Source organism: Pipistrellus kuhlii, unplaced genomic scaffold (assembly GCF_014108245.1).
Source record: "Pipistrellus kuhlii isolate mPipKuh1 unplaced genomic scaffold, mPipKuh1.p scaffold_m20_p_2, whole genome shotgun sequence".
In the NCBI taxonomy this organism is placed as follows: domain Eukaryota; kingdom Metazoa; phylum Chordata; class Mammalia; order Chiroptera; family Vespertilionidae; genus Pipistrellus; species Pipistrellus kuhlii.
This window is the reverse complement of record NW_023425515.1, coordinates 117,887,835-117,905,830: the sequence shown is the minus strand read 5'-3', so window position 1 is coordinate 117,905,830 and position 17,996 is coordinate 117,887,835. Positions and strand designations below refer to the sequence as shown.

The following is a 17,996-nucleotide window of genomic DNA, read 5'->3' as shown; positions in this document are numbered from 1 at the left end:
TGTTCTCGGTCACCTAGGAGTACTCAGCTTGTGATGCTGCTTTAAATGTGTGCTGTCTCATACTAGTTCTCTTTACTTTCTTGATTAGAACGTTATCCCTATGACCTTGATTGGCAACCTCCTAGGCACTCTTTAAAACCCAGCTAGTTTTCCCCTCCAGAAAGCCTTCTCTTATACCTTTCCCTTCTCCAAGGCTAAGGCACGTTTCTGTCTTCTGGGCTCCCAGGGATCTGTGTACACCTCTGCCATAGCACTACCATATACAATGGCATTTGCAGTTTTGTACCCTTCTCCCCCCGCCACTCAAAAAACCTGGCTCCTCAGCAGCAGCCAGGTTTTATTTTGTGTTGGAGCCTCAGAGCTGAGCTCAGTGGCTGACAGAGAGGAGGTGCTTCCTGAATTTGTGTTGTAATAATGAACCTCTAGGCTAGAGTGGGGACATTTCTCAAACTTATTGGACTGAAGGATATTCTCTTTCTCTCTCTTTATACGTATTTTATTTTTTTTAAAACCACTTAATTGAGAGATGCTTAACATGTAAAAAGCTATGCATCATTGATGTGTACAACTTGAGTGTGGGATAAGTATATACCTGTGGAAGGATTCTCCTTGTGCAGAGCATTTAAAAAAAAAAAAATCTCTAAGATCCATTCTTGAATTGTGTCTCTCTACAAAAAAGATATGTTAGAGTCCTAACCCCCAATAACTCAGAATGTGACCTTATTTGGAAAATGAGGTTAAAATGAGATCATTGGGTGGGACCTAGTCCAGTATGACTGGCATCCTTTTAAAAAGAGGAAATGTGGAGATGGACACGCAGGCAGGGAGAACGTCATGTGAAAATAAAGGCCGAGATTGGGGTGACTCATCTTCAAGCTAAGAAACACCAAAAATTGCCTGCAAACCACCAAAGAGAGGGGCCTGGAACAGGTACTTCCTCTGAACCCTCAGACAAACCAACTCTGCTGACACCTTGACCGTGGACTTCCAGCCTCCAGATCTGAGACAGGACATTTCTGTTATTTGAGCCGCCTTGTCTATGGTACTTTGCTATGACAGCCAGAACTGACTTGCTATACCTCCTAACCGAACCTTTGATTTTTGTTCACTTTACTATCTAGGAGGGCACACAGGCTCCCCAAATGTCCCTTCAACACTCCCTTTCAGATTAGCAAATTTTTTGCCAAAAGACTTTGACACCTAGAGCAGGTAGGCCTAGAATTTGGAAAGCCACTTCTGCGTTGGGCCCTAGGAGGTGGGTAGCAGAGGGTCTGGTGAGGATAACGGACAGGCTGCTGCTGAGCGGTGAAAGGAGAAAAGGCTCAGATGTGTGCTTCCGGCCTCCAAAAGCACTTGCCACCCTCAGCAGGATGGGCTAGTGGGGTCCTGTTGGCCTCACCCTCCTTCTTAGGACCCCCATTTCCTTGCAGGGCCTCCTCTGCTGTACCTGGCTATGTAGATGTGTTTGGGGAGTAGGTGCCACCTGCACGTGTGATTTGCTGCCAGTCTTGGGGCATGTGTCTTCTGACACTACTTGAGACTGTCCCTGGGATTGGCAGGCGGCCGCAGGCCTGGATCGACTCTGAGGGCGTCACCAGAATCTCCTGGCTTCACCCTCCTCTCCTGGGGCTGCACACCCAGGCCCTTTATGGGCTGAATGGATTTTCAGAAGGGCTTGCTGTAGCCTCCAGCTTAGCAATCAAAGCAACCACGTGATACAAGTAACCACCCCACCGTGGTCGCTGAGTTATAACACATACAGGTCTCTGCTTTGATGTTTTGGCTTCATTTTCCTGGGGCAGCCTAGGAGTGCTGGTTCTTAGGATTTGATTTTGGGACTGCAGAGGAATAGACCTGTGTTTGGTGGTTTTGAAGGTGGTTTGAAGTAAATTTCATTTAATGATAGGCTGTTTCAAAAGCCTGTTCCCTGTTGTGTGACAGACCCAAGGGTTGTAGCTTTGTTCATGGTCCCGTTATGATGCTAGGAATGGGGCTGTGCTTGTTAGCAAAATGGACAGAGTGGTAGGTCTGAACTCCAGCGTGATGGCTTTGTGGTCCCCTCCACCTCTGCTAGTCTGTTTTGGTCCCTGCCAGCATCACTTCCCCCTTTGCTCTTGAACAGACATTCCCCAACCATCCTTCTACTACCCTTTGCCTGCTTCCAATAGAGGCTGCCACACTTGGCTGGCTCGTTGGTATGATGCTCTATGAAAGAGACCAGACCTGTGCTGAGGGGTGTAGCCCAGGAGGCTTAGGATGGCCAAGGGTTGGACATGTGGACTGTGCAGCCCTCAGGGTGGGCTGTGTGATGTGTGGCCTGAGGTTACTGGTCCCTTCAAGATTCAACCTAGACTTTATTATGTTTGCTCCTTGCTCTAAGCAGCAGCATTAAGCTGTTTTCTTATAAAGTTCATCTCTTGGTTCTGCAGGAATAAGGGAGAAATGTTACCTTTCTCTCTCTCTTTTTTTAAAAAAAATATATTTTTTAATTGATTTTCCACAGAGAGGAAGGAAGAGGGATAGAGAGCTAGAAACATCGATGAGAGAGAAACATCGACCAACTGCCTCCTGCACACCCCCCACCGAGAATGTGCCCGCAACCAATGTATACGCCCTTGACCGGAATCAAACCTGGGACCTTTCAGTCTGCAGACCAACGCTCTATCCACTGAGCCAAACCAGTTTCGGCTGTTACCTCCCTTTTGAAAGCGAGCTTGTTAGGAAGAGCAGTAATGCCAGACCCAGCTGTCATTGCCTCTGCTTCTTTGCTGGTAGGAATCCTCTCTTCTACCGTAGCCCTGAGCGGAAAGTTAGGCATTGCCAGAGGACAAGATCCGTTTGCTTTTGCCTCTGAAACAAGAGCTCGTTTTCCCAAATCATTGGAATTTTATGGATATTCTGAAAGGGAAAAATGGGGTTGGATCTTGGTCTTCTTTGATGAAGGGCCCAGTTCAAGTGCACACATGATTATTGTGATCAAATAGATGATGGCCACAGCATCTATTGAGATGCACATTAATTCTTGAATATTCGTATGTGACTATGAGGAGTGGTGCTCAGCAGACATCAGGAAATCTGGTCCTTTATGGAGACATGTATTGTGGAGGATCTGCAGGCTCAGAAGGCTGCCAGCTATTGCCTTTACCAGAACGCCCCTCCCCCCTCCTCCTTCCTCCCACCTTCTTCCTCTCTCTAAGATAGGGGTGTCGAACTCAATCAGAGAAGGGGCCAAAATCTAAAATCCAGCCTAAATCGCGGGCCGAATGGTTTACTGAACAGTCATAAACTGTCATTGTGATGGAAACGCAGCGGAGTGCAGTGATGACAGCGCGGTGTGGGCCACATTGCAAGGCCTGGCGGGACGGATTTGGCCCGCGGGCCTTGTGTTTGACACATGTGCTCTAAGAGGTACTCCTCCTTTCCTCCTCCTTGCCCTCTGCTGGGGCTGAACTGGTTCTTTGGTGTGTTTAGCCCCATCACTGTGAGCAGAAGCTGATGTGTCACTGTGTTACTGACAATGAGTGTGCTGTTACAGAGGGACTGGTGTTCGTCTTATTAGTCAGGTTACCTTTGCGGATGCACTTAATTAGAGGAGGTTGATCTTTACAGTGGAACTGAGAGATGACTACAAGATACACTATGCACAAAGTAGGAAATTAAAGAAAACTCTAAATTCAAGTGTTTTCTCCTTGACTCTCAAATAAGTGTTTCTCCGTGGGATGTGTCACTTTTATGTGCTGCATTTCATTTTAAAGAGATCTGTTGTCGGTAAGGATCTCAGAGCTGTTGTTTTTCAGGAAGTTTTTCACCAAAAGCCGCACCAGAAAACCGGGAGGCCTGAGACCATCTGCCTGTGGGGCAGCATGGGTGTCAGCGGATGGAGGATGAGATGGACATCCGTGCTGGCGAGTGTGGGCCTGAAGAGCTGTGCCCCCAGGCAACCCCGGGACCTGAGGTCACAGGTAGTTAGAAAAACAGTTGACCTTTGAGCAACACAGTTGGAGCATGACATACACACACACCCCAAGGCAGTCAAAAATCCTCTTATAACTTTTGACTCCTCAAAAAACTTAACTACTAACAGTCTACTTTTAAAAAAATAATAAATCTTTATTGTTCAGATTATTACAGGTGTTCCATGACACCGTGGATTTGGCTGGAACAGGAGCAAACCATTTGAACCTGGAGCAGGCAGTATCAGCTCTGGGCTACAGATGCATTCCCTTTCACCTCCCTGTCCTCCGAGCTTGCACAGACATGATTGTAACCCATTTCCCTCTCATTGTTGAGGGTGCCACTGGGCACAGCCCTGTCCCAGCCACTGTAGAGAAGGTGGTGTGTGTGTGTTGCGGGGAGGACAGGACTTAAGGTGAAATGCTTATAATATAATGACAATATTCAATGGCAGATGTGGATGGTGGGATGACATCTTTGGAATGGTCTGATTACTTTTAGATGAGCAGATGAAGTAATCAGTGTAACGGGCCACCCCCTATTCTTTTTATTCCTATCCATCTGAAAACCCTGGTAATTGGCAGTAGGGGAAGGAAGAGAGTAGAGATGCATTGGGAGCAGGACAGGGGTTCACCAGGGCAGTTCTGGCAAAGCCGAATGAAGCACTGAAAGATAACAACATAAGCGCTTATGTTAAAGCATTTAAAGGGTTCTGTGTTTCTTAAAATGAACTAGGGTTGTTTGGGTAATAACCCAAGCACTGTTTACATTAAAAGCTGTTCTCTGATTTAATGGGAAACGTATCTGGTTTTGATTTCTGAAAGTATTTGTTAGCAAAATTGCTGCCAGGAGACCAAGCCAGTCCTGGAATGCAAGGAAGTCGAGCTCTTGGTTTTCTAGAAATGAGGAGTGCTGCCCAAGGCAGGCCTGGAGAGCAGTCTGGAGATTGATCCGATTACAGCCCAGGAGGTGGGCGTGGCTCACAGGGAACTCATGTTAACTCTTAACTAGGAAGACCTGGAACTGCAGGGAAGACCTGGCCAGCTTGGAACAGAAGGGTTGGCCTAGCTTGGATTTTCTATAATAATTATGGCTTCATAGCACCTAATGTTCTTCATTTCAGCATGGAGGAAACTATAGGTAAAGCAGTTAAGATCACAGCCTCGGAATTAGAGAGACCTGGTTTAGATCCCATGTCCCCCACTTGTCTTAGTGCAGAGGTTCTCGATCTTGTGTGTTAGCATCACCCAGACAGCTCTCAAACTCTGCACACCCAGGCTGCATCCTAGAGCAAGTGGTTATACTGTAGTCGCTGGGAGTGGAGCACAGGTGTGGGTATTTTTTGAAAGTATCACTGGACCCAGGAACGGATAGCCATATTGGGAACTACTGGTCAGGAGAGTCTGTGGAGAAATTGACCAGCTCAGTGGCTGTGCTTCCTCATCAGTTAAGTGAGGAAATATTATCTAACATATATGGTTCCTAAGTGCCAGGGGCTCAGTCCAGTGCCCGGTACATAGCAAGGGCTCCAGAAACAGCGCGCTAATCAGTACTCAGCTTCACCATGAGCAAAGAAAATTCCTGAAATGCAAATGGGGTATTTGTCACATCCATAAAAAACGGCTCTGGGGGGCAGTTTTGCTTTTTTTTTTTTTTTTTTTTTTGAGACAGACAGACAGACTGGTATCCTCTCTCCTGCAGTGGGTGTTGCTGAAGAGGCTGCAGAGTCGGAGCCCCTGCTGGGTAGGTCTGCTCAGGGCAGCCATGCTGCATTGTCTGACTTTCTCAGATGCAGGCACACCCAAATCCATTTGCAGTCACAGAGATGAGTGATCTTTTATTTTCAATTTTTAATTCTCAGGTTCTCCCTCTCCTTTGCCTAGGTATTGCTGCTTAAATCGATCCTATTATAGAGTGTCCGAAAATAAAATATGAGTAAAGTTTGGGTAATCTATCTCTAATCTTCTACCTAAAACATCTGGAACAGTTCATTCCCAAGTGATTGCTGAGATGGTGTCTCTAGAAGTCAAGAATGCAGACTGGCCTCTGTGTCTATGATTCTGTTCTCATTCACTGATGTGAAATCATGTGCACTTATGAGATAGTAATCTGTGTCTGTATCATCTCCAAAAATATTAATTATAACAAATTAATACCTTGTATCTGGGTTAGCAATTCTGTTCTCAGAACATCACCACTCCCAACTTCACCTTAGAACCAATTCCCACACATCTGTAACCCCAGAGCTTAGTTCCGGAGGTTATGCAGACATCTGCTCAGGGCCAGATGTTCACCACTGTGCTGGGGGTGCTGCAATGACGAGGGCTCATTCCCAGAGTGAAACAGAGTTTATAGCACCTCCATGAGGCTGCGAGAAGCCACAGAATGCATGGTCTTCAGACTCAGGAGCTCTGGGTTAGGGTCCTAGATCAGTACTTAGCCTCAGTTTCTTCATTTGTAAATTTCTTCATTTCCCAGGATAGTATGTGGTAAAGGTTAAAATAATATATGTCTTGTCTATGCTAAGTGCTCAGTAGTGTAGATTAATATATTATTAATATTATATCTAATGTGCATAATATATTTCATATACAATGTTATATATTATAATTAACATATTATCATTAAGAGACAAGTCATTCATGTTTTACAATTAAAATTTTTTTGCCTTCTTTTTGATGAGGTATAATTTTATGTTCATAGATGATACTGAATTTTCTCTGAGGCTTGGGAACTGGTCTCGGAGGTTGCAAGATCTGATAAAAGTCTGTGAAGGATTGCAAGCAGTTCCCCTTGTAAAGAAGGTAATTGCATCCTCAGTTCCTCAACATTTGAACACTCATTTATGCTCCTTCGTATGTGACCACTATGTGCAGTGGTACCAGAGTATAGGTTTGAATAGAGGGAATACCACTGTGGATGGGTGAGGTGAGGGTGTGTCCAGTACTAAATCTACGGGGTCAAGTTTTGGAATGAAGCAGAGCTCAACTCACGGCTGCCCTGGAGGCTCCCTGACTTCCTCCTCCCCACATGTGCTCCCTCAGCATCTCATGCATCTGAGACCCCAGAGCCCGGCCCAGCACAAGTGGAACAGATGTTTGTTACATGAACGGGGAATGAGAATCCCTTCTTCTCAAACCCCAGCACACAGTGGTGCGCTCCTGTCTGGTGTCTGGGGTGCAACGTCATGCAGCCAGACAGGAGCAATGCCTGACGAAGGTCACGATCAGCATTTTGGCCCCTGGAGTATTCATTGCTGTACATCCATCTGTGATGTGGTCATTTGTCTTTTTATTTTATGTATTGTTATTTTTAATTTATCCCTGTGTTGAAGTATTACAGATATCCCCTTTCCCTCACCCTCCTCGTTTGTCTTTTTAAATGGGCGATTGAGAGGGATCAGGACTAAAGGGGCACCTGTACTTTAGAACCATTACAGCTGCTCTGCCTAAGACAATGGACACCAGCCACATGTGACTACTTATGCTTAAAGTAATGAAAATAAAATAAAATGAGAAATTCAGCCCCTCAGTGGCGTTAGCCACATTTCCAGTGCTCATGGTCACAGGTGGCCCGTGTCTCCCGCACTGGACAGCACAGACAGCCATGTCCTCACTGCAGAGAGGTCTGTTGCCAATGTTGCATTAGCGGGTGGGTGCTAAGCGAGTTCTAAAGTGACTTTTAGAGGCGAGAGGCTCCTCTTCGAGCCTGTCTTTCGCATTTGCCATGGATAGAGGAAGGAAGTTTTCAAAGACAAAACTGCAGTGAGGCTTGGCATGTTATCATCAGAACTTAGGGTAGAGAAAAGCAGCAAAATCCCCGCTTTCTTGGATTTTCCCAAAGCTCGGCTTTGGAGCTGGAATTTTCTTTTACTTTCCATCACTGTCTTCACAGAGACCCATTGCCTGTGGGTTGGCCTTCTGTCTCTCGTAGCCTATTCGTGACAACACCCTTTTACTCTCAAAGTAATTTTAGGAGGAAAATATAGAACCCTCCTGGGCTAGCCAAGCCTTTTACAAAAGTAACCTGATAGCCCATCAATAGTTCCTGATTGACCAATGGAGAAAATAAAGCCACAGAATGATTATGGCCCAGCAATTCAGCAATAGCAACTGAAGTGAAAATCTTTCACCCCTGCAGCTGCACACCTGGGATTTATTGGCTCTAGTGGCACAGCTGTTTACCCAAGCATTGTTATAACATTGAATACATGGAGACATCACAAGTGTCTATGTACAGGGGAGTGGGTGTGTGAATTGTGCCACGGTAACACAATGTAATCTTATGCAACTTACAAAGCTATAATTTGGATTTGGATATGCTGATATGGAAATATATCCAAGATGTATTAAGTGGAAAATGTAGATATAAAATAGAATGTATAGCATGACCCCGTTTGGGTTAATTATTTTAAAAAGATAGATATTCCTGAAAGTTGTATAAGAAACTGTTTACAGTCATTTTATTTAGGGGATGGTCAGGGGTTGGAGAGGGGAAAACTTATTTTCACTTTATAGTCTACTGTAGTGTTAGACTTTTTAAAAAGAACATGTCCATAGTTTGCTTTCATTATACAATTAAATTTTATTTACATACTTTCAAAACTTAAGTTTTAAAAACTTGTTTCATTTGTATATTTTTTGCGTGTGATTCAAAGTTCAAAGATACAAAAGATAAAGCTATAAAATTCTAATATTCCTCTTCCTCCATCCCCTGACTCTCTACTTCTTGGAACACCCACTTTACATATATTGTGTATATTCTTCCAGACCTACTCTTTGCATGTATTAACATTTAAAAAAATATATTGTTATAGATTTGAGAGAGAGAAAGAGAGAGAGAGAGGGAGGAAGGGAGAGGGATATATATATAGAGAGAAATATCTATGAGAGAGAAACACTAATAGGTTGCCTCTATACATCCCCCACTGGGGATCAAGCCCTAAACCTGGGCATATGCCTTGACCAGGAATCAAACCAGTGACTTCCTGGTTTGTGGGCTGATGCTCAACCACTGAGCCACACCAGCTGGGCTACAAAAAAAATTTTTTTTTAAGTAGTTTTCTAATGACACATGTACCAATAAACATGAATGCATGCTAAAACCCGTCTGGCCATTGCTTCCCTCCCTCTTTTTATATTTATAATATTAGGTTTTAAAAAAGAAAGTTTGTTATAGAAAATAACCACCTTTTCCAAGTCTATTAGGCCATGGATAAAAGACAACAGTTCAAAACCTTAGGTTTAGCCCATTACGTAGGGCCTGCACTGTGTCCACAGGAAGTATAATGAAACCCATTCATGAAAAATCATTGCAAAGTTTGGACTGAGTCTAGGTTCTGAGGAAGGCATGCAGTGGGTTAGGCACAATAGCTGTTTACCAACCAGCACAGAAGAATCACAGCAGCGTAATCACTTGCTTGGTTGTACTGGGAGTGATACCTGGGCAGATCTGCCTGGAGATGTGGTGCCCAAGACTGCTATAGGCTTGTTTGTTTAGAGATAACAGTCTGGTGGAGGAAAACACACAATTGCTTTTTTAATTAAAATTATATTGAGGAGCTGAAGAAAAAGCAAGAGCATCTACCAGGGGTCTGAAGTAGGTCATCTGTAAAAGAAGTCTTGTTTGAAAAGACAGGATGAGGAGGAAATTAACTTGGAGAAGCAGTGAGGGCAGAGGTAGGAATGGGGAGCAAACTGCATTCCAGGCAGAGGGAACAGCATGTGTGAAGCCTTCACATGGTAGGTTTATCATGATGCAAGCAGAAGATTTGAGCACCCCTATCACAACCTTCTGCCCATGCTCTGACCCTCCATGTTTGCCTTAGGCGCTTGTTTTTTCTTTAGGAGAACTCTCCTCCCAGGTGGGTAACTAGAGATAGCAGGTGTTGCCTAGCTACAGGCTCCCAACCCCTAATGAACCAACCCCTTACATGAAGGGCAGGGGGTTGGTCGTGAGTGCAGTGCAGCATGTGCTTGGAAATGAGAAAGCTATAGAAAGGGGGGTGGTTGGTGGGAGACATGTGCCCCTCAGGATGTATGAGTTGGTGCAGTGACCTTTTGCTGCTATGAGTGGGCTGTTGAAGTGAGTCAGATGCCAGCTGAGCATGTGGTGAATTCTCTAGGCCTCTGGCTTTCCAGCGACATTTGCCTTGTGTTTGTTCGTGCTGCTTCCTTTGCTGCATAGTGGCCTCCAGCCTGCTTTTCTGAGAACATGGGCTCCCCTCCATGGCGTCTTCAAGGAATGCCCTCCCTACTCCGTCTGTCCCGCTGATGCCTACTGGCCTTTTAAGAAGCATTTAACCATTATCTCTTTGGGGGACATTTACTCCTTCCTCAACTCCCCCAAGCTCAGAGTCTGGCACTTGACCCCCACGTGTCCACAGTGCCTTTCACTTGCCCCGCACCTTGTAGTGACAGTGTCTGCCTGTGACTTCCATGCTCTCCTAGGACTTGTGCTGTTCAGGTCTGTGCTGGCTCCTCGTGGTGTTAAAGGGCTGGCACAGCTGTTTGTTTGTTGAATGAATGGTCCGCAGACAAGCACCGTTAGGAACCAGAGCAGGTGATGCTGTGTGGACTGGAGGAACCTTTGGACCTTTAGTGGAGGGTCTGTCTCTGCTGACCCTCATGAAAGAATGGGGAGGAAGCCATAGGCGCCCAGGTCACGGTGGCAGACACACTGAAGAGAGAGAGAGAGATAACGTGATGTGGAGTGAAGTGGAGGTGGAGAGAAAGGGAGCACACTGCCCGTGAAAGCTCCCTGGCAGGCTTTCTGCCCTGGAAGCCCTCCTGCAGGTCAAGCCAGTGGTGGTCCTCTGAGAGAGTTTGCCCCGTGGGAACATTTGACACTGTCTGGAGACATTTTTAGTTTCCTCAACTGAGGAGGTACTACCAGCATCTAGTGAGCGGAGGCCAGGTCAGCCAGCCCCACAGCATGGGAGCATCCTGCACCATGGCTTAGCCACGTGTCGATGGCACAGACTAGGGCTGGATGTGTCAATAATGAATGTTTCTAATTAACCTGGACATATGACCGTTGACATGCTACAGGATGTTTTTTGACCAAAAAGCATTGAGAGGAAGTCGGTTTGTGGGCAGATTGCTACTTTGTTCATTGAAGCCTTTTGCCTTCTCTCATGGTTTTGACCCAGGTCTGGTAGGATATACAGTCAGGGGGTGGGACAGAGTGGTACTCTGGAGGTAGAGGCTGTGCTGCCACTCCCAGAACAGCCACAGTGGTGAAATGCCATCGTGCACAGGCCTTTGGCAGGCATGGGATTCCAAGAAAAACCAGATAGGAGGGGGTCCTGATAAGAGGAAGGTGCTCTAGACTGAATGTTGAAGCCCTTACCCTCTTTGTGAGGGCATTTGGAGGTAAGAACTGTGGGAAGTCATTTGCTTTATGTGAGGTGAGGAGAGGAGTTCCCCATGATGGGATCAGTGCCATTCTAAGAGGTGGCACCAAAGATGCTCTCTCTCCCCATGTGAGGGTACAGGGAGAAGGTGGCTGTCTGCAAACCAGAAGAGGGCCCTCACCGAGAACGTGACCACACTGATTTCAGACTTGCAGCCCGCAGAACCATGAGAACTGTTTGTTGGTGAAGCCACTCAGTCTGTGGAATCTTGTTACAGGAGCCTGAATGGATAAGACAGGCCAAAGGATTGGATGGGGAAACTGTTTTTTTACTTTGCCTTTCCTAAAGTTTCCTTCTCATGTGGGGGAAAGCCCAGTCCTTCCTCCCTGTGTTTACTCTGTGTGAGTCTTCTTTAGTGCTCATACCAAACACTATTTCTTTTTTTTTCTTTTTTTTCCTTTTAATATAAATTCTTAATACAGTATATTTTTAAAAAGAACATACTCTAAGAACAAAGTACAATTATTTAAAGAAATAATTTAGCTTTGTGCCAAGCTCATTTGCACTATCTTCTGCATTTTTTTTTTACTTTATTTATTTATTTATTTATTTATTTATTTTTAATTTCCAAAATTGTTGTATTTTGTTTATTTCCCTGGGGAACAAGATCCACTCCTTTCCATCAGAATGCCAAAGAAGTTAGTGATCCCACAGAGTTAAATACTTCCTCTTCCACCTTAATAAATCTCCTGGGTTATCCTTAATGAAGCTTCCTCTTCCTACTCCCCAGAGCTGGACAGACTTGTCAAGCATAGTCCATATTTCATACTTCCCTTTGCCCATCTTACTTTTTTTTTTTTTTAATCAATCTTTATTGTTCATATTGTTACAAAGGTTCCTCATTTCTTCCCCCCTCCACCAGGTTCCCACCCCACCCTCTGCCCCCTCCCCATCCCCCATTGTCCTCATCCATAGGTGCAGTTTATGTTCAGTCTCTTCCTCCCTCCCTTTCCCCGATAGTAAATCCCTTTTCAGATAGTAAATCAGTTACTTAGCATTTTCTCAGATCAATAATACCACCACATGCCCAATGATACATTTCACACAAAAGACATTTCCAAATAGGTCAACCAGCCTCATCCAGGCCCCACCCAAGGCACTCACAGATCAACACCTCAGCCCTATACTAACTCAACACATCCAGATCTAAGCCTTCATCACTTGATTCAGCAGATCCTCAAGTTCCCACAAAAGTTTCCCGCCATGTCTGAGAGGCAGCCGTGGGGCAGGGGCAGGCGAGGAGCGAGCTGTTCCGGGCCTGGCTGCTCCGGGCCTGGCCTCTGTTGCTCTGGTTTGTTCCACAACCACCTGCTCCAGGTCTGGTCACTGCCGCTCCCGACCTAGTTGCTCTGGACCTGGCTGCTGCTGCTCCGGGCCTGGCCGCACCCGACCCGACTGCTCTGGGCCCGGCTGCTCCGGGCCCCCAAACACTATTTCTGACCTTTCTGGGCACCCGGCATAGACTGTGATAAAGCAGGACCTGCCACCACCATCACCACCACCACCACCACCACCCTTGGGCACCACAAATTTCAGTTTCCCTTCTCCAATTCAAGTTTCTTCATGGGATATTGCATGGTGATTCAAAATGAGCAATGCACAACCCAATGACCCGGATTAGTCCCACCCCCAGCACCTATTAGCTGTTTGACTTTATGTAAATGGCTTAACCTCTTGCTCTGTGCTTCAGGTCCCTTAAGTATAAAGGGGTTGTGAATATTAAACAAGGTAAAACACATATAAGGCTTTATAGCACAATGACTGGGTAATAGAAAGGACTGACTCTTGTGAGTCACATAGCACCATTTCCTCGGCATTTTTAAAAATTATTGCATCAGTTACAAAGACCCATCCAAATTCAAGGGGAGGGCCATAGATTCCACCTCTTCATCAGGAAGTGGCAAGGCTCTGGAAGAATATGTGAGACTTGAAATATTCAGGATGCTTACTTAGGTTTACTAAAGGGTTTGATAAAGGGTACAGCTGAGCAGCCAAGTGCAGGAGCTGTTGTTTTCATGGAGTTGGGCTGTGCCATGCACCCAGTATAGATGTGTTTGCCCACCTGGAAGCTCTCTGAACCCATCAGTTGCGGGCTCGTTCTGGTGAGGGATCATGCAGAGAGTGGCCAATGGGTGATTCTCTCTTATCATTGAAGACACTTTTTCTCTCTCTCCCTTCCTCTCTAAAATCAATAATAAAAAACACACAAAAAAAACCATTTGAAAAACAGAGTTTGCCACACTGAGATATATGTGTGTGTGCATGTGCATCTATGCATATGTGTATAATAATCCTATATAATAAAACCCTAATATGCAAATGGACTGAACGGCGGAACATCCGGTCGCCATGACACGCCCTGACCACCAGGGGCGGATGCTCCATGCAGGGCTCATGGCAGCGCTAAGGAGCCTGGCAGGTAGGCGGTAAGGAGCAAGGGGTTCCGGACTGCTAGAGCCCCAGACAGTGAGAGGGCCTAAGCTGGCAGGTGGACATCCCCAAGGAGTCCTGGACTGTTAGAGGGTGCAGGCCAGGCTGAGCCCCTCCCCCCAGTGCACAATTTATCTATGACATATGTTAATATATAAATATATGAATATATAAAACAGATAAATGCTTTATAAGATAATACGACCCTTATTACACATGATATATTCTATTTTTTGTTCTATTCTTTTAAGAAAGACGTTCCTCACCAGTCCACTCAATCAATTTCGTAGCACACTCTTGTGCCCTGGTCTGAGTCTTCCAGAAAGCCCTGGGCCAAGAGCAGTTTCTAAGAACTGCAGTGTCTGAGCCATGCCCAGAGGCTGGGGCAGCACCGAGTTTCTGGCCAAGCTTTCTGTAGCAGCACCACCTGAGCGACTCCTAGTTCCTGGCCAGGGGGGAACTCAGGCCGTCTGCCCAAGAGGACCTTGGAGCTCACACTCTCAGATGTCCTCTTCTTCTGCATGAACAGGCAGTGGGCAGTTCTGAGACAGCAACTGGTGGGCAGATTATCCGGTTCACGGTGTGCAGCCATCCTTTCATGCTGGTGCCACACAGCCCCTTGACGGTGCCAGTGTGTGCCACACAGGAGCCAGCCCCGCCTGTGACCCCTTGTGTCGCTTCCCGGCAAGAACCTGTCTGGGAGGTGTGCCGTGGCCTGGGAGGTGTGCCAGGGCCTCTGATTCAGCAGGTTGATATCCTTAGTTCTCTCTCTTTCATGGAATTGACGGATCCCCACCCACCTTGATTTCTCTTGGGAGAGCATCTTTGTGGCTACAGCCTGGGCTCACTTTCTTCGGAGGCTTGTCTGGGTTTCTAGCAAGCCAGCTTCACGTGTTTAGGGACTTTGGTACTAATCAAGCTATTTAGGCCCACTCTTTGGGTGTCAAGAACCTTCTTGGTAGAGGAGGCTGGGGAAAGGTCAGTGGGGGGTGGGGAGAGGAAGATATATGTATTACTACCTTGTTTCCCCGAAAATAAGACATCCTCCAAAAATAAGACCTAGCGCATGGAAAGATAAGACATCCCCTGAAAATAAGACCTAGCGCAGCTTTGGGAGAAAAAATTAATATAAGACACTGTCTTATTTTTGGGGAAACAGGGTATGTGTAATATTTTAAACAATAAAATAAAATTTAAAAAAAGAACCTTCTTGTCCATGGTGCTTTTTATTATTTACTTATTTATTATTATTATTTTTAAAATATATTTTGATTTTTTTATAGAGAGGAAGAGAGAGGGACAGAGAGTCAGAAACATCGATGAGAGAGAGCCTCCTGCACACCCGCTATGGGGATGGGCCCTCAACCAAGGTACATGCCCTTGACTGGAATCTAACCCGGGACCTTTCAGTCTGCAGGCCAACGCTCTTTTCACTGAGCCAAACTGGTTTCAGCCACCATGGTGCTGTTTTAGCCAAGCCAGAGAGAAAACGGGCAGGAAGCTGTACACAGGGGACCGGTAGGAGACCTTCTTATTAGAAACACGGAATAATCAGAAAGTGCTCAGCTCCTGTGCTGGGCCCAGGTGTTGAGAGAGGAAAGCACCCTGCAGAGGGGCAGGTCATCAGCAGTGGGCCCTGCCCCTGCGGGCCTGTTCTCTGCCTGCTTCATGATATACAACCTCCAGCCTTCAGCTGTTTTGAGGCGTCTTTAAAGTGTGGGGTATATTGCCGAAACCGGTTTGGCTCAGTGGATAGAACATCGGCCTGTGGACTGAAGGGTCCCGGGTTCGATTCCGGTCAAGGGCATGTACCTTGGTTGCGGGCACATCCCCAGTCAGGGGTGGGCAGGAGGCAGCTGGTCGATGTTTCTCTCTCATCGACGTTTCTAACTCTCTGTCCCTCTCAATTCCTCTCTGTGTAAAATCAATAAAAAATATATTTAAAAATAAATAAATAAAGTGTGGGGTATAAAAGGGAGTGGAAACGAAATGCTGGCGCAGTCCCCTGGCAGCCTGAAGTCAGGAGGCGACAGGAAAATGAAAACGTCACATTTGCGTTTCCACTGCTGGCCGCAGGCTTCGGTGGCACCTCCTCCCCTCTCTGCTCACATGCCCTCCCCACTTCCTCCCCACCCCCACTTTTCCCACCACTTGGTGACTAGTGCCACCTGGGCTGCTCTGGTAAGGCTCTCATTTAGTCAGAAGAGGTGCCAGGGCCAGAGCAAGGGAAGGTTCACAGGGGCTGCAGGGCCCAGAGCAGAAAGGACCGGAAGCGGGCTGAGTCTTCTTTCCCCTCTAACACCAGGAAGACGTGGTTGAGGGGGAAGTGGCTGCTTCCTCCTGGGCTTCTCTGTGGTGCCCAGGCTGGGTGCCTTTGCATGTTGTGGCGCTGGAGTGGGGTGCGGTGTCCGGCTTTGTGGGCTGCCGGCTGGGAGTCATTGGAAGGGAACGGTCAGGGACTGGCCATTTTACTCTTTGGCATTGTTGACTTTAAAGTTTAGTGGTCCCTTCCCATTTGGGGGCCACGATGTCACAAGGGTCAGTTTGGGGCCCGGGGACCTGACATGATGGAGAGGCGCCCATCAGGGCCCCAGGCATCTGACATGAGCTCACTCCAAGGAGCTCCAGGCCTAGCAGATGATGGCCTGGACCTTCCTCTGTTGCCTCATATGATGGTGCCGTTTGTGAAATGTGGGTATCTTAGACCTTTGGAAATGGAATGTTCCAAAGACACTGGAGAAGTTTGCTACAAGCAGTACTTTATAGAATCGGGTTTCTAATGGTTCACAGCTCACTCATGTCTATTTTCTCCCTTGAGCCTTCCGTTGGTCATTTTGGGTTTTTGTAGTTACTGGATTTTCTGAAAGTCAAGCCCTCATAGAAGCATTTTCTGTTCAGAGGCTTGAGGTGTACAGAAGACACGTGGCCCTGGGTTCTGGGCAGACTGCATGACCTTGAGATGTAATTTCAAGATGATTCACTCAAACTGGAAAAATTCAGTGTGCAGTGAGCCCGTTACCTCGAGTTTGTTCCGTGGCCTCCCACAACACATGACATCGGGTCATTTACAACCTCCTTGTGGTTTTCAAAAATGCTTTCCCATAGTTTACTCATCATAGCAACCACATAAGGTAAATACTGTTATATTCTTGCGCTGCAGAGGAAAAACTGAGGCCTGGCGTGTTAACTAACCTGTCCTAAGTCACAGGTAAGAAGAGAGGAAGCCGAGACTAGAACCTCAGCCTTCGAGCACTGGGACCACGTTCTGTCCCCAGCGGACACTGCCAGCCATTCCCAGAGCAGGAGAGAGCTGCGGAGAGCTGCAGAGAACTTGCAGCTTCTGGCAGTGGCTCTCTGTCCTCTGTCTTCTGTCCCAGCTCAGTGTCCAGTGTCCATCCTGCGTGTTAGGTCCTGAGATGCTCCTTGTTCAGGAGCTACCTCATCACTCCACACAGCCCCCTGCTTCCGCTCCCCTCCTTGCGTGCCTGCAGAACACCAGTGGGTATTCATTCAGCATCCCAGGGGGGCCAAGGCAGCTTCCCAGACTTCACAGGGGCAGGCAATGGACCTGGGTCCTCGGCCGACTTCAGGAAGTCAGAGGAGAGATTGTGGTCATTTTCTGGTAGACAGGCAGGTCTGTGTCTCACCCCAGGTACAGCTTCTACTTTACCTTGTGACCAAATGACTCAGTAAGGGCTGGGGTAGGATGGACCAGGGATTGGCTGTTTCCATGGCTTCCTGGCACTCACGTCTTCTGAATTGTAGGGCCAGGCAGTCTGGGCCATGGCCTGCCTTGTGTGTAATCTTCTTGGCTCAGAACTTTGTTGTAGGAGGCACAGCAGAACCAGAGGGCAGGGGAGAGAGCTGGAGACCCAGTCCTGGCTCACTCACCTGCTTTGCACAGGGTACGGCTCCCATCAAACCTGGTGACATGTGCCTGTGCCTCGACTGTGAGCAGAGTGGCCCAGCCCTGGCCTCTTTCTGGAAAGCATGGTGAGCGTAGCTGTCATTTAATTGTAATTTCTAGAAGAGCCACACGTGTACTCCTTCCAGCTGTCTTTCTGGTGGGATTTGACAGGGGCCATGGTGGGAGAGCTCAGGGCAGGTGATGAGCTTTTATCAGTCCCATACCAGCTTTAGAAGTTTTACTTTTCAGATGCATATTTCAAAATTTATTTGATCTAATATTTTTAGTTAG

At 46.8% G+C, this 17,996-nt stretch overlaps 1 protein-coding gene across 1 annotated transcript in view; it reads left to right on the top strand.

Moving 5' to 3' along the window:
• GFOD1 (glucose-fructose oxidoreductase domain containing 1) overlaps positions 1 to 17,996 on the top strand; it is a 113,664-nt gene that overhangs the window by 40,192 nt on the left and 55,476 nt on the right. The window lies entirely within an intron of this gene.